We start from the raw sequence: 14,261 nt of genomic DNA, 5'->3' as shown, positions 1-14,261 counted from the left end.
TTGTTTTGGATCAAATTTCTCTTTTACTTGCTGGTGGGGTCTCTTGGTATTATATAGAAATACTGATTTATGTGGGTTTATGTTATATCCTGCAGCTTTGCTAAAGTTTTAAATTGCATCAAGTAATTTTTCTGATAAATTCTCTAAAGTTCTTTAAATATTCCAATATATCATTTACAAGGAGTTAGAGTTTTATTTCCTCATTGACTTTTCTAATTCTTTCAATTTATTTTTCTTCTCTCATTGCTAATAATATCATTTCTACTACAGTATTGATTAGGATTGGTGATAATGTCTCATGTTTGATCTTATTTGAAAGGCTGCTAACTTACAGACATTGCATAAGATGCTTCCTGATGATTTTAGATATTGTTTATGATTTTGAGGAAAAGTTCATTTGTTTCTATGCTCTCTGATGTTTTTAATTGAATGGCTACTATATTTTATCAAAAGCTTTTTCTGCATCTGTGTGGATAATCATATAATTTCTGTTTCATTTGTTATTGTTACTCTCAATTATATTTATAGTTTTTCTGATATAAAATGAGCTCAGATGGCTACTATTAATCCCTCTTTGCCATAATATATTATCCTACTGATAACTTGCTATACACTCTTTGCTAAATTAGGGAAATTGTTCTTTTAGTTTTGGTTCTTTATGTTTTAGGTATGAGCACCATATTTACTGCATAAAAGGAATTTAGCAGGATGCCATCTTCGGCACTTTTTTCAAATGTTTTATACAGTATTAGGATTATTTTATCTTTAAATGTTTGGCAAGCTTCACTTGTGAATACATCTGGCACTGGAAAGTTTTTCTTAGCATTGATGGCTAGTTTAATTTCTTTTTAGAAATGAGGTTATTTGAATATTTTATTTTTCTTCTGTTTATTTGGACAATTTGTATTTTTTAAATTAAATAATTTATTTTATACTACCAATCATAGCTCCAAAATTTTGTTTCAATTTCCTCTTTGTTATTGGTGAATTTATTCTTTTCAATTTTGATACTTGTAATTTGGTAATTTGGTTTTCTTCTCTTTTTATCCAATCAAACTAACCAAAGGTTTGTCTATTTTACTTTAGAAAACCAACCCTTAGTTTTATTAAATAATTAAATATTTTTTCTTATTTTCAATTTTGTTAATCTCTCCTTTGAATTTCAGGATTTCTAATTGAGTCTTTAGTTGTCAATTTTTAATTTTTCTTTTTCAAGATTTTTTAGTAGTATGACCAATTTATTTATCTCCTTTTTTCTCTATTTTATTAATTTATGTATTTAAAAATATAAAATTTCTCTTCTGAACTGCTTTGGCTGCATAGTATGTTGGTATGTTGTTTAATTATCTTCATTCTCTTGAATGAAATAGTTGATTGTTTCTATTTTTTTTTGTTTGGAAGACTCATTCTTTAGGATTTTGTTATTTGTTTTCCAATCAATTTTTAATCCACCACTATAAGACACTTATTATGTATAAATTTTATTGCATCATGATCTGAGAAAGAGACAATTAATATTTGACTTTCTAAATTTTATTATGAGGGTTTTGTGCCCCAATACATGCTCTAATAATTTGTACCAATAAGAAAATGGTATATTCCTTTCTATCCATATTTCATTTTCTCCAGAGGTGTACCTTATCTATCTTTTGTTAAATTATCTTCTCTTTCATTTCATTGATGTTCATTTTTTAGTTAGATTTATATAATTCTAAGATATGGAGTTTGATGTCCCCTACTTATATAATTTTACTGTTTCTTTCTTCCCTTAACTCACTTACATTCTCCTATAAAAGTATACCACTTGGTGTATGTTTATATAGTATTAGTACTACTTCATTGGTAAAGGTTTCTTTTAGTATCCTTCCTTAAATCTTTTAATTAAGTCTAGTTTGGCTTTTGTTCTGTTCAAGATCAGGATTACAACATGTACTTTGCTTTGTTTATTTTTTTCATTTTTACTTTAGCTGTAGCATAATATATTTTGCTCCAGTTTTGACCTATGCGTGTCTCCCTTTTTCTAATGTGTTTCTTATAAATAACTTATAGAATTCTGGTTTTAAATTTGCTCCACTATCCACTTCTGGCTTTTTGGGAGAGTTCATCCTATTCATATTAACAATTATGATTACTAACTCTGTATTTACAATCATTCTATCTTTCCACGTTGAACTTTTCTTTCTCTTTTCACTTTAACCCTCCTCACCTGAGTTTTACTTCTGACCACTGCCTCCTTTAGTCTTCCCTTTTCCCCCTTCATTGTAGTAGCTCTTACTTTGGCTTTCTTTCCCTTCCTTTTTATTTCCTTTAAGCTAAAATGAATTTCTAAACCCCATTGGGAATATATGTTATTCCCTCTTTGAGTCAAATCTATTGAGAGTAAGATTCATTCAATGCTCACACCCTAACTTTTCCTCTTTATTATAATTTGTGCCTCTTCATGCAATGTGATTTACCCTCTTTTCTCTCCTTCTGTTTCTCCCAATCTAATCCTTTATGTTCACATCTTAATTATTTTATACCTGCCCTATATCCACACCCTCAATTCCAATGGCTTTATAGAAATACATTTCTCAACAGTTATACATATTATCTTCCTTTGAAGGTATATAAACAGTTTAGTTTTATTGACTAATGTTTTTCATTTTTTCTTTCTGTTTATGTTTTAATGAATCTCTTAAGGTTTTTATTTGAAAATAAAATTAAAATTATCTCTTCAGGTCAGGTATTTTCTTTAGGTAAACTTGAAGATTTTCCATTATAATAATTTGCTGAATTTTGATGGATAGTTGATTTTTGGTTGTAATTCATGTACTTTTGTGTCTTAGATTATGCTATTTCAGATTATATGCTGTTTTAAGGCAACTAAGTGGCACAGTTTATATAGCACTGTCAGGACAAGAGCACAAATGCTACTTCATATACTTGACAATTACTAGTTGTGTGATTTTAGATAAGTAACTTAACCCTTATTGCCTCACATATAGGCTATCTCCAGTTCTCATGAATAATATAGACACAGATGGTTCAGGAGGAAAAGGTGAGGTTGGTAACTTAGCTCAGTATTCCCCTCACTCAAATCCAATTCACATGCTTGTCATGGCATCACTTCCCTGTTGTTGTGGTCTTCTTCAAAAATGAAGGACAAACATCATTATATAATCTTTTAATGCTGAAGCTTCTAAGACGTGTAAAATCCTGAATTTGGCTCCTTGGTATTTGAATTGTTTTGGGAGTTTTGTCTGTTTGTAGCAAATTCTGAAATTTGATTGCAATATTCTTTGTAGTTTTGCATTTCTTTCCGGAGATAATTGATGGATTTCTTTCAAATACTATTTTATCTTGATTAAGGATATTAGGGCAGTTTTCCTTAATAATTTGCTAAAAGATTTATCCAGCCTTTATTTTTGATCATGGCTTTAAGGTAGACCAATAATTTTTAAATTATCTCTACCAGATCTGTTTCCTTGTTTCGTCTTTTTTTCCTTAGAGTCCTTTATATTTTCTTCTAGTTTTCCAGACCTGTTTTTGTTTTGTAGTATATTCTTGATGTCTCATATTTATTAATTTTCATTTACATAACTAATTTTTAGGAATTCATTTTCTTCAATTAGTTTTTATATCTCCTTTTCTAGTTGCTTAGTTCTACTCTTAACAGTTTTCTTTTTTCCTTTTGACTTCTGCTTTTAAAGGTATTATTTTCTTTAATCTATTTTCATTTTTTCTCTTTCAAATTTTCATAATTCTCCTGCATACCTCTCATTTCTTTTTCAATTTTTTTCCTTCTACCTCTCTTATTTGCTTTTTAAAATTGTTTTTGAGCTCTTCTAAGAGTAATTTTTTTGAATTTTATATCAGTACACAATCCCCTTTGAGGCTTTACATGCATGCATTTTTTCCTATGTTTTCCTCTTATGAGATGACAATTTTATCTTCCCTGTCACCATAGTAGCTTTCTAGGTTAGATTTTTCTTTTCTTTTCTTTTCTTTTCTTTTCTTTTCTTTTCTTTTCTTTTCTTTTCTTTTCTGTTCTTTTCTTTTCTTTTCTTTTCTTTTCTCTTCTCTTCTCTTCTCTTCTCTTCTCTTCTCTTCTCTTCTCTTCTCTTCTCTTCTCTTCTCTTCCCTTCCCTTCTTTTCTTTTCTTTTCTTTTCTTTCCTTTTCTTTTTCTTTTCTTTTCTTTTCTTTTATCTTTTCCTTTTTTTGCTGGATCATGTTAAAATTGAACTCTGTTCCTGGATCACAGGAAACTCAGTATCAAGTTTATGGGGTTTTTTTTAATCATTTTTTTTGTGTGTGCTGGAGGCCAGGGATCTTATCTCTAGCTTTCTAAATTGAACTCTCAGATGCTCACAGCTTGCTTTCTATATTATGGAAGACTGACCCAGTCATGCATGTTGCACCAGGATTCAGAGGTTTGCAGTATACCTTCCATGTTAGGGCTATGACTTTTGTTTTAGGTTTTTGCAAGGCAATGGGGTTAATTGGCTTGCTCAAGGCCACACAGCTAGGGAATTATTAAGTGTCTGAAACAGATTTGAACTCAGGTCCTCCTGACTGCAGGGCAGGTGCTCTGTCCACTGAGCCATGTAGCTGCACCTAGGGCTATGACTTTTACTGCTGTCCTGTTGTACATCTGGCCTGCTAAGCTGAGACCCAAGTGCCTTGGATATTGAACTATGCTGTGCCTAATAGTTTCCCACAATTTCCCACTTCCACTGCCTACAGAGGTCTGTAGTATCTTTTTTACCCAAATGAAGCACATCTTTCCTGAAATACATCCAGAATATGTTGAGCTGAAATTATTTTTACTTTCTTTTTATGGGTTCTGGGAAAAGTTCTGGTAGTTTTTTAGCTGTTGCCACCATGTTGGCGCTACTCAGGAAGTTTGTAGAGAAATACAAATCAAAATATCTCTGAGGTACTCACCCTTGTCTACAAAGGAAAATGACATTTTGGAGAGGAGGGGAGAAAATTGAGACACTAATGCATATTTTGGGAGATTTGTGAAATGATTCAAGCATTCTGGAAAATAATTTGGAACTATGTCTTGGGCTATAAGAAATATGAAGAGTTTAAAAAAAAACCCTGCTAATATTTACCAGAATTTATACAATGTGAGGTTAGCAGAACTAAAAGAAGATCACATACAGTAGCAGCAACATTATATGATATTAACTGTGAATGACTACTTATTATAATCAGTAGAATGATCCAAAACAATACCAAAGACTTAATGTGAAAAATATTCTTCTCCAGAGAAACAAATGGTGTCTCAATGCAGATTGAAGGATTTTTTAGCTTTTTCTTTCACAATATGACTAAAATGGAAATTTGTTTTACTGATTTCATATATAATAAATATAAAATTGCTTGCCATTTCAAGGAGAGTGGGGAGTAAGAGTGGAGGAGACTATTTAGAATTAAAAATTTATAAAAAATTTAAAAATATACATGTAAATGGAAAATATTAATGAAACAAATAATATATACATATACATCAATATATAATCATTTGCAGTTACACATACACACACATATTCACATACACAACTAAATAGAGCTAGTTGTCACCATCACACCTCAACTTATAAGTAGTGCTCGTAAATGTGACATGCTTTAAGGTACTGAGGAAGTACCCTAATTCCCATTCGACTGTCATAGTGTCTGAAGAGCCACCATCATATTATTCTTTCATCATGTTAAGTGCTGACTTTTCCACTGTTCCTTTTCAAAATGGGAATATTTTGTGAATAGATGACTCATTCATCTGTTATCAGTCATTAAGATCTTAGTGAAAAATTTTAAGACTTGTAATAGAAATAATATCTACATCTAGATAAAGAATGATGGAGTATAAATGCAGACGAAGCATATTATTTTCACTTTTGAAAATTAGGGGTTTTCTTCTTATTTTTTCCCCTTTGCACTGATTCTTCTTTTACATGACTAACATGTAAACATGTTAATTATGACAGTACATGTATAACCTATCTTAGAATATTTGCTGTTAAAGAGAATGAGGAGGCAAGAGGTAGGAGAAGAAAAATATGAAACCCAAATTTTTACAAACATGAATGTGAAAATTCTGTTTACATGTAACTAAGAAACATAAAAACAAAAATAAAAAAGTTAATAGTTAACAAAAATCAATGAATTAGTCAAGGCTCACTTTGTGTCAGGAGGCCATAGTAGGACACAGTATTCCAGGGGACAGGAATGTTGAGTAGATGAAAGCATAGAAAAGCAAAAATTACTTCAACAAAGGCAAGGTTTAACCTTGCCCCCTTAGTTTAAATGTAATCATGTAACAGATATCTCCCATTCAGAAGAATGAGATCTGCTTAAACCCCTGAAAGGATGCACACTCTTCAAATGATTAGATTAAACTGGGTTAGTTTTTGAATCCCTGGATGTTCCTTCAACTATTTAGATGAAATAAATTGTTTTTGCCTTTTTGACTCTTCTCTGGACCCTACTCTTTGAACCTCCTTGTCTCCCAATTTGTTTATTTCCTTGTAATTGATTTTGTCTCTTCTCTCTGAATTGTTGCTTTTCTGTCTCTTCAACATTCTTCTCACATAACATAGATATGTACTTTGCCTCTGGCTTCTCAGATCATATATACATATATATATATATGTATATATATATATATATATACATATATATATATATTTAAATCTCACATAGACTTCTCCTTCATGACTTAAAAAGGCTCTTGTCCCATCCCCTAACACTTCATAAGTCACTGGCCTCCCAGATTCTGTCTAGTTCAAAGCCCATTACTATTCAAAATGACTTCCAACTATCTAGATCTATTATTGGCTATTCTGCGTTTTACCATTAAATGTGACCATATGAGGACAAAACAAAATAACCCTATGCACAGTACATTAATCTAATAAAGCTAATAAGAATGGGTGTCATTTTTCTCAGACATGAACATTAAAAACACTGCTTTAATTTTTTGTTTTTTTGCAAGGCAAGTGGGGTTAAGTGACTTGCCTAAGGCCACACAGCTAGGTAATTATTAAGTGTATGAGACCGGATTTGAACTCAGGTACTCCTGACTCCAAGGCCGGTGCTTTAACCACTGAGCCACCTAGCTGCCCTTCTTTAATTTTAATAAGAAAAATGTAAGTAGGTTTCAAGTATCTTTAAATTTCCTACTACTTTCACTAATAATTTTGTGATTTGCTCATTGGTGTTTTTGATGTCTGTCTTAAACAGATATTTGCTTTCAAGCTGACATTTCGTATTTGACTGACAAAAACATTTTATTCATGCTTTTCCATATGATCAAAATGTATTCTATTCTGAAATATACTTAGTATTAGCTATAAAAATACTCTACATAGCTTGTTTTTCCTAAAACATTATAATATAAATATCTCCTATGTCTCCTGATATGTAGCATTACTGTTGCTTTTGATTTAAACAGTACTTTTGTTCTCAATTACTGAAAAATATTGAATCTCTTTTAATAATAAAAATACTAATAACAACAACAACAGCAACAATAAGTAACAAATGCCTGGAACTACTCTTTACTTTTATCTTATTTTATCTTCACAACTTTATAAGGTAGCTGTTATTATTATTTTCATTTTCAGGTGAGAAAACTGAAACAAATAAAAGTTAAATGACTTGCTCAGAGTTATGTATTTAGGATGTATCTGAAACTGGATTTCAACTCAAATCTTCCTCACTCTCTTTATCTACTGAGTTATCTACCTGTCTTCTAAAGCAATTGAGGTTCAAACAGAATGAACTTCTACAGAAAGGAGAGATAAAGCTCTCTTTCATTCGAGATATGTTTTTTGAATTGAAGCGTAAGTATAAGCCAAAGGGTTAGATTCAATTGGTATTTGGGTGTCTGAACTATATGCCTCCAAATCCAAATGACCAAAAAAAGGGAGAAAATTGGTTTTAAGAGCAGAGTCAAGATGAAGTAAACCTGTACCCATTCAGAAGTCAAAATGCAGTGAGTGATTCACAGTTGGCTAACTGAAGTTACTTTCCAAATTTTGTATTGATTGGAAGGTGTATTATGGTCCATGGGATCAGAAAGAATTAGACATTATTGAATTACTGAACAATTCCAGTAATGTCATCCTGAAATGATCATGAATAGAGTCCTCTAAGCCTCCTCCTAATTGAATTTTCCTTGTTGACTCTGGTTCTCTGATGTAAATTATTTGTATCAATCATTTTTTTCATTTTAATCTTCATAGCCCTTGTTTTTTTAAAAAAGCAAAATTTATGGAGTGTGCTTGTGCTTACATATATATATATATAATATATTTATTTATATATAATCTATATTTATATATATATTATTTATTTATATATATTTCAAACATCTAAAACATACAAAATTTTAAATATTTATGAAGACTATCTGTAGACTATCTTGCAAGTTGAAAATATCTTGCAATCTCCCATTATCCTTCCTCTTAATGTTTTGCAAATGAGCATGTATGTATAATGAGTATCACTTTTGGCTCCTGTGTCTCTGCTTTCGTAAGGAGATTAGTTATTTGCTAGGTTAGTATTTTCTGGACTCTTTTTCAGTTTTCTCACCATTTCACAGCATTTAAAATTATTTGGAGAATCAATTTAGTTAATGTCTTCACTTTTGTCAATTTCCTATATATTTTTAAATAGGTCAGGATAAAACTCTTATAATTACCACCAGTACCATTTATTCATTATTTTGCTTTATTGAAATTGTTCTTTTCTCAGATCATGTGGAAATTTAACTGGATGAGAGCCAAATCAGAATAGTTTGTAGTTTATAGTATATAGTTTATATTCATAACATAAAGTGGTTAGACTTCTGAGTAGACTACATATTTTAGGCTTTCTTATTCCTACTTTCTGAGATACTTGGTTTTCCATTAGACTTCTTTTTTTATAAAAAAATGACAAAATAATGTTTTTATCGTTCTTGGTATCTACTTTTATATTGAAATCATTGAATATCAAAAAATTTTTCCTTTTTGCCTGGATTTTTGTTCAATTTGTGTAGAAATCATTGTTGAGGAAACTTCCAATACCAATCCATATAGGCAACATGTCAGTTAATGAATATTTGCTAAATGCATTAATAAATATTTATTAAGGGACTACTATGTTACATTCATTGTATTAGCACTGGAGATACAAAAGAAAGAAAAAAGAAAACAAAAGACAACCCCCTATCTTCAAGGAGTTCAAAGTTTAATGACAGAGACAAGATACAATTATGTACACACACACACACACACACACACACACACACACACACATATATATATTTATAAAATTAAGTTGTGTATTCTAATTATCTCCTTTTCCATCCTTTGTATTCAATGATTCATATTCAGAAATATGCTTGCATATTCTGAGTACAGGAACTCTTAAAATAGCCAGGATATTATTTGGATGGGGAAAACTGGACTCTAAAGACTTCACACAACTCTGTCTCATTTAAATCCTATATATATGTTCACAAATCAAAAGATATAACCCGTGCCATTTTTGCCATTTTTTACCTGCCTCAAAGTCATCCGATGATAGGCAAATGTTAGAGCAGCAGTCATCACAACTCTGCATACAGTTAGCTTCTGCCATAGGGTCAGTCTTTCACTGGACTGAAGCAGCAGTGGAATTCAGCAAGCCCTCTGGCCAAATTTTTTTAAATACCTCATTGCTCACCTCCTGGCATGAAGAAATATTTTGGATAAGGTACCATAAAAATTGTCTCCTTCACTCAACCTTGGCCTACTCATCATAACAGAAGGGAATCCTACCTCTAGTTGAAACATGTACATAAAAACACACAATATGAAAAATTTTTACCAAGTTGAGTCCACTCCCTGGTACATATGAAATGTCTCCATGGTTATGAACCTGAATAATAAACTTTTGTTGCAATTTTAACAGATATTGCTTCCAAATTGGAGCCTTGAGTAAAACAAGGTGGGAAAATGAAGGTCACCTTACTAAAGTCAAAGGCAGTGTCACATTATTTTTGGAGTGACTGTAATTATGGGGAGCATGATGAAACTGGTATAGTTTTCATAATCAAAACTAATCTAGTTAACAAGCTTGTAAGTTTCTCAAAAAGAACCAACAACAGGATTATAACAATGAAATTGACAAATGCAGAAGCATGTTCCTGTCATAATAAAAACTGATGAGGTCAAAGAAACATTTTTATAAAAACCTGGAGACTCTCATAATTAATTTGCCAAAAGAAGACAAACTTGTAATTCTTGGTGACATTAATTTCAGAGTTGGAACAAACCATCAGACATGGAAGAATGGAATAGAAAACAGCTATAGTCACTTAATAATGAAGACAAGGGTGACTCATGATCTTCTCATTATCAATACTATCATTTTAAACCACATTTAAACTTCATTAAACATTGTCATTTAATAGACTGTATTGTTTTAAGAGGAAGAGAAAAAAGAGAAATGCAAGGGTGACAAAGACAATGTCTGGGGCAGCATGATGGACCACTCAGAGACTTATTCTCTTCAAGCAACAACAAAAGTGGTGGCCCCAAAGCAAAATTACTACCAGAAGACTTAATGTCAAAAGATTCATGCTCTTCTTCATGCTTGTTTTGTTGTTAACTCACAGGGAAAGACTAGTCAATACACGGTTGGCATCATGAAACAGAAAAGGAGTGGACAACTTTCAGAAATTTGGTGTATAGCTCTCCATGTATTTATCTGATCAGAACACATAGAAACATCAATTGGTTTGATGAAAATGCTGGGAAAATTCAGAATTTGTTAGATGAAAAATGAAAACACTTCAAGGTTTAACAGCAGAATAGTTTGTCAGACTCTAAGACAGCATTAAATCCACCAAAAATAAAATGCAAGTAAAACTTAGCAGGATTCTTGGACCAGTAAAGTCAAATGAAATTCAGTTTTATGGTGATAATAACAGTTCAAAATAAATTTTATTTTTTTTTAGGTTTTTGTAAGGAAAATGGGGTTAAGTGGCTTGCCCAAGGCCACACAGCTAAGTAATTATAAAGTGTTTGAGACCAGATTTGAACCCAGGTACTCCTGACTCCAAGGTGGGTGCTTTATCCACTACACTACCTAGCTGCCCAAAAATAAATTTTAAAGATGCTATGAAGGTTATTTATGGGTCAAAGACCTATGTAGTGTTTCAAATTCTTATTGTTGATGGAGCTGCATTGTATAATGATAGATATGAACCTAGAAAGATAGGCTGAACATTCCAAAGTGTTTAAATACACTGCAATTAACCAACATTATCTCCCATTTATCTCATATTGAAGTCAATCACTCTAGTTTAACTGAATATCCAACTGAAGAAGTTCTGAATTCCATTGGCCACATCTCATGAGACAAAGTGCCAGGTGCTGATTCTATTTCAGTTGAGATTTAAAAGATAGGAGTGCAGAGGAAAACTTTTACAAAAGTTGACCAAAATCTTCTGGGCTATATGTTAAAATGAGGTTATCATCAAGGAATTCAAGGATGTCACAATTGTCATATCTAAAAAGGAAAAGGATATAGATTGTCCTGTTACAATCATGGAGGTTCTCTCTCTTACACTTTGACCACAATATTCTTTTCAGAGTTTGAACTTAAGCTGATTCCTCATTTGGAAGATAAGCATATATCTGAGAGCCAGTGTAGTCTCAGAACAGGGTAGAGAAGTGGTTGATATGGTGATTTCTGCCCAATAAGTCCATAAAACATGCTCAAAACAGGAGAGAGCTGTGTATATAACATTTCATGATCTGACCATGCCTTGATAAGGTCACTCATAAGGGGATGTGGAAGATCATGGCAAAATTTGTTAGCCCAGAGAAATTCATCAATAATATATGATAGTTTAAGGATAGCATACTGAAACAGATTCTAGATAATGGATAATGCTCTTGCATTTCCCCAGTCACCAGTAGAGAGAAGCAAGGTTGATGTTTTCTTGCCCTCATGCTTTTAGCATGAAGTCTTCAGTAATTTTGTCAAAGAAGGTCATGAAAATAGTATCATGGTTATCTTGATTTAACTTGAAAAGATTGTAAGTCAAGACTAAAGTGAAGGGAGAATTTGTGCATGCATTTTTTTGTGCAGATGATTGTGCAATCAGCAAAACTTCTAAGGCTAAAATGCAACAGATTACAGATTGAAGATCTGCAACTTTTAATAATTTTGTCCTAATAATTACCACCAAGAAAGCGGAGGTTCTCCACCAGGAAGCACCACAAAGAAAAGTATGGGAAAGATATAGCATTTGACAACCAAACTGAAGATCCACAGAGGCTCTATACTGACCTCAATTTGCATGCCAGTGAAACCTGGACAGTATATCAAAATTATGCCAGGAAACCAAATTACTTCCATTTGAATATTCTTAGAAGATTCTGAAGACCACCTGGTAAGATCAGGTACTATACACAGATTGTTTTATGGAGAAGACACAAGACAATTTCCCATAAAAATCAGAAGTGATTCATGGATACTCTTAATGTTTCTTTTTGTTTTTCTGAGTGGCTCCAAACCTTACTTTATTTTCTCTTAGCCTCTACTATAGACCATGCTGCAGGCTCCTCTTCTGGGGGAAACCTGAGGATGAAGTCTTCCGGAAGCAACTCTGGAGCAGTCTAAGCTAACTGATCATCATAAGTGCCCAGAGTCCATAACTTTTCCAATTCATAAGTTTCTTGGGTCTCGGGAAGCATGAAATGAATCACCATACTGCCAAAATCCACACACAGCCAATCATCTGCATCCTTCCATTCAATTTGAACATAAGCATCACTTTTGGATTTCAGGAACTTATGCATCTTCACCATATACTAGGCCATAGCCTGCAAGTGTCTCTTGGAGGTTCCACTCACTACCATAGAGTAATCTGTGTATTTCAGTTCTGGAGAAATCTGGATCACACAAATGTCTATTTGCATTTTCTTGCCTCAGGAGAAACACAAGCAGATTGCTGTCAAATTTGGGTCCAGTGTGACCTGCCTTGGGCTGCACTGCCCAGCCGGGGGCCTAGTCCCACTGTGCGCCACCCCGGAGCTACCGCAGGACCATGGCTAAAGCAGGAGCAAGGCTCAGGCTGGGCCAGGCCAGGCGCCTGCGGAAGCCCAGGAGGAGGCTGAGGCCTGGATGGCGTGGGGGAGCAGCAGCGGCAGGAGGTGCCCCCAGCAGCAGGTCCCCACTCCCAGGCCAGGCCCCATCACTCCTCTCAATGTTTCTTTGAAGAACTTTGATATCTCTCATTGTCATTGGAGGCACTGGAACATGACTACCCAACATGGCATGCCAGTATCAAAGAAGTACTGTGTTCCATGAGCAAAACAAAATTGTAGTAGCTCAAAAGAAACACAGGGTGCACAAATTTAGAGACATTTCCACTTTATATTGGTCTGATCAGTCATAGAATATACTATACCTTGACCTTGACATATTGATGTCATTTTGATTTTCTTCAAGTATGAAGGATAACAGCCAACATATCTCTCATTTCTTTGCTAATTTTGCAGATTAATCTCTCTTGCTTTTCTGTTTTATGATCTTCTTATCATGTTATTGTGCCCAACCATGCCCAAAGACAATAAAAAATATCTAGGTGAGATTATACAAAATTTATTAACAGGAAAGTAAGTTGCAAGAAGAGCACCTAGTTAAAGTCAAATTATTCTGCTGTGAATCCTTCCTTGTAGTTTCAATATTTCATTTCTCCCATGAGACCCTACTCTATTCTTGCTCATGAAGAATAGCACTAGAAGAGTTGTTTTCCTAAACCCATACTTTTTTGATATGAATGATACATTCAAATGAAGTTGGGATATTCTGGAGTGTCTGGGGGGAAATGGCAGGCCTTTGGAAGTTGGAGAAAATATGTTACTTGAAGAAATATTTGACTTCAGTGGTAGAGTCCCACATCTCTTAAAGCTTATGAATACAGCTTAGATCATCCTTATATGGCAAATTACTTTGGAGCAGCTGATAGGATAAATAATATAAATAAGACCATTTGCCATATATATATATATATATATATATATATATATATATGTGTATATATATTGAAATAAACTAATAGATAAAATGAGACAATCCTTGGAAATCGAGATTTGAAGAGCAGACCCCACATACAAGAACTGTGATTTTGATATTGGGTCCTTAGATTGTTTATTCCTTTCTATTTATGGTGGTCTGTGCATTTTAAATAGTGCTGGTTTCTCTTGTTACCTATATTTCCCAGGTACCT

At 33.0% G+C, this 14,261-nt stretch overlaps 1 pseudogene; it reads right to left on the bottom strand.

Moving 5' to 3' along the window:
- Positions 1-12,549: 12,549 nt before the first annotated feature.
- On the bottom strand, positions 12,550-13,224 carry LOC141514256 (mitochondrial assembly of ribosomal large subunit protein 1 pseudogene; annotated as a pseudogene).
- Between the last annotated feature and the right edge of the window lie 1,037 nt (positions 13,225-14,261).

This window comes from Macrotis lagotis, chromosome 1, assembly GCF_037893015.1.
Source record: "Macrotis lagotis isolate mMagLag1 chromosome 1, bilby.v1.9.chrom.fasta, whole genome shotgun sequence".
In the NCBI taxonomy this organism is placed as follows: Eukaryota; Metazoa; Chordata; class Mammalia; order Peramelemorphia; family Peramelidae; genus Macrotis; species Macrotis lagotis.
Note: the sequence above shows the minus strand (reverse complement) of the source record. Positions and strands in the feature narration are given on the sequence as shown.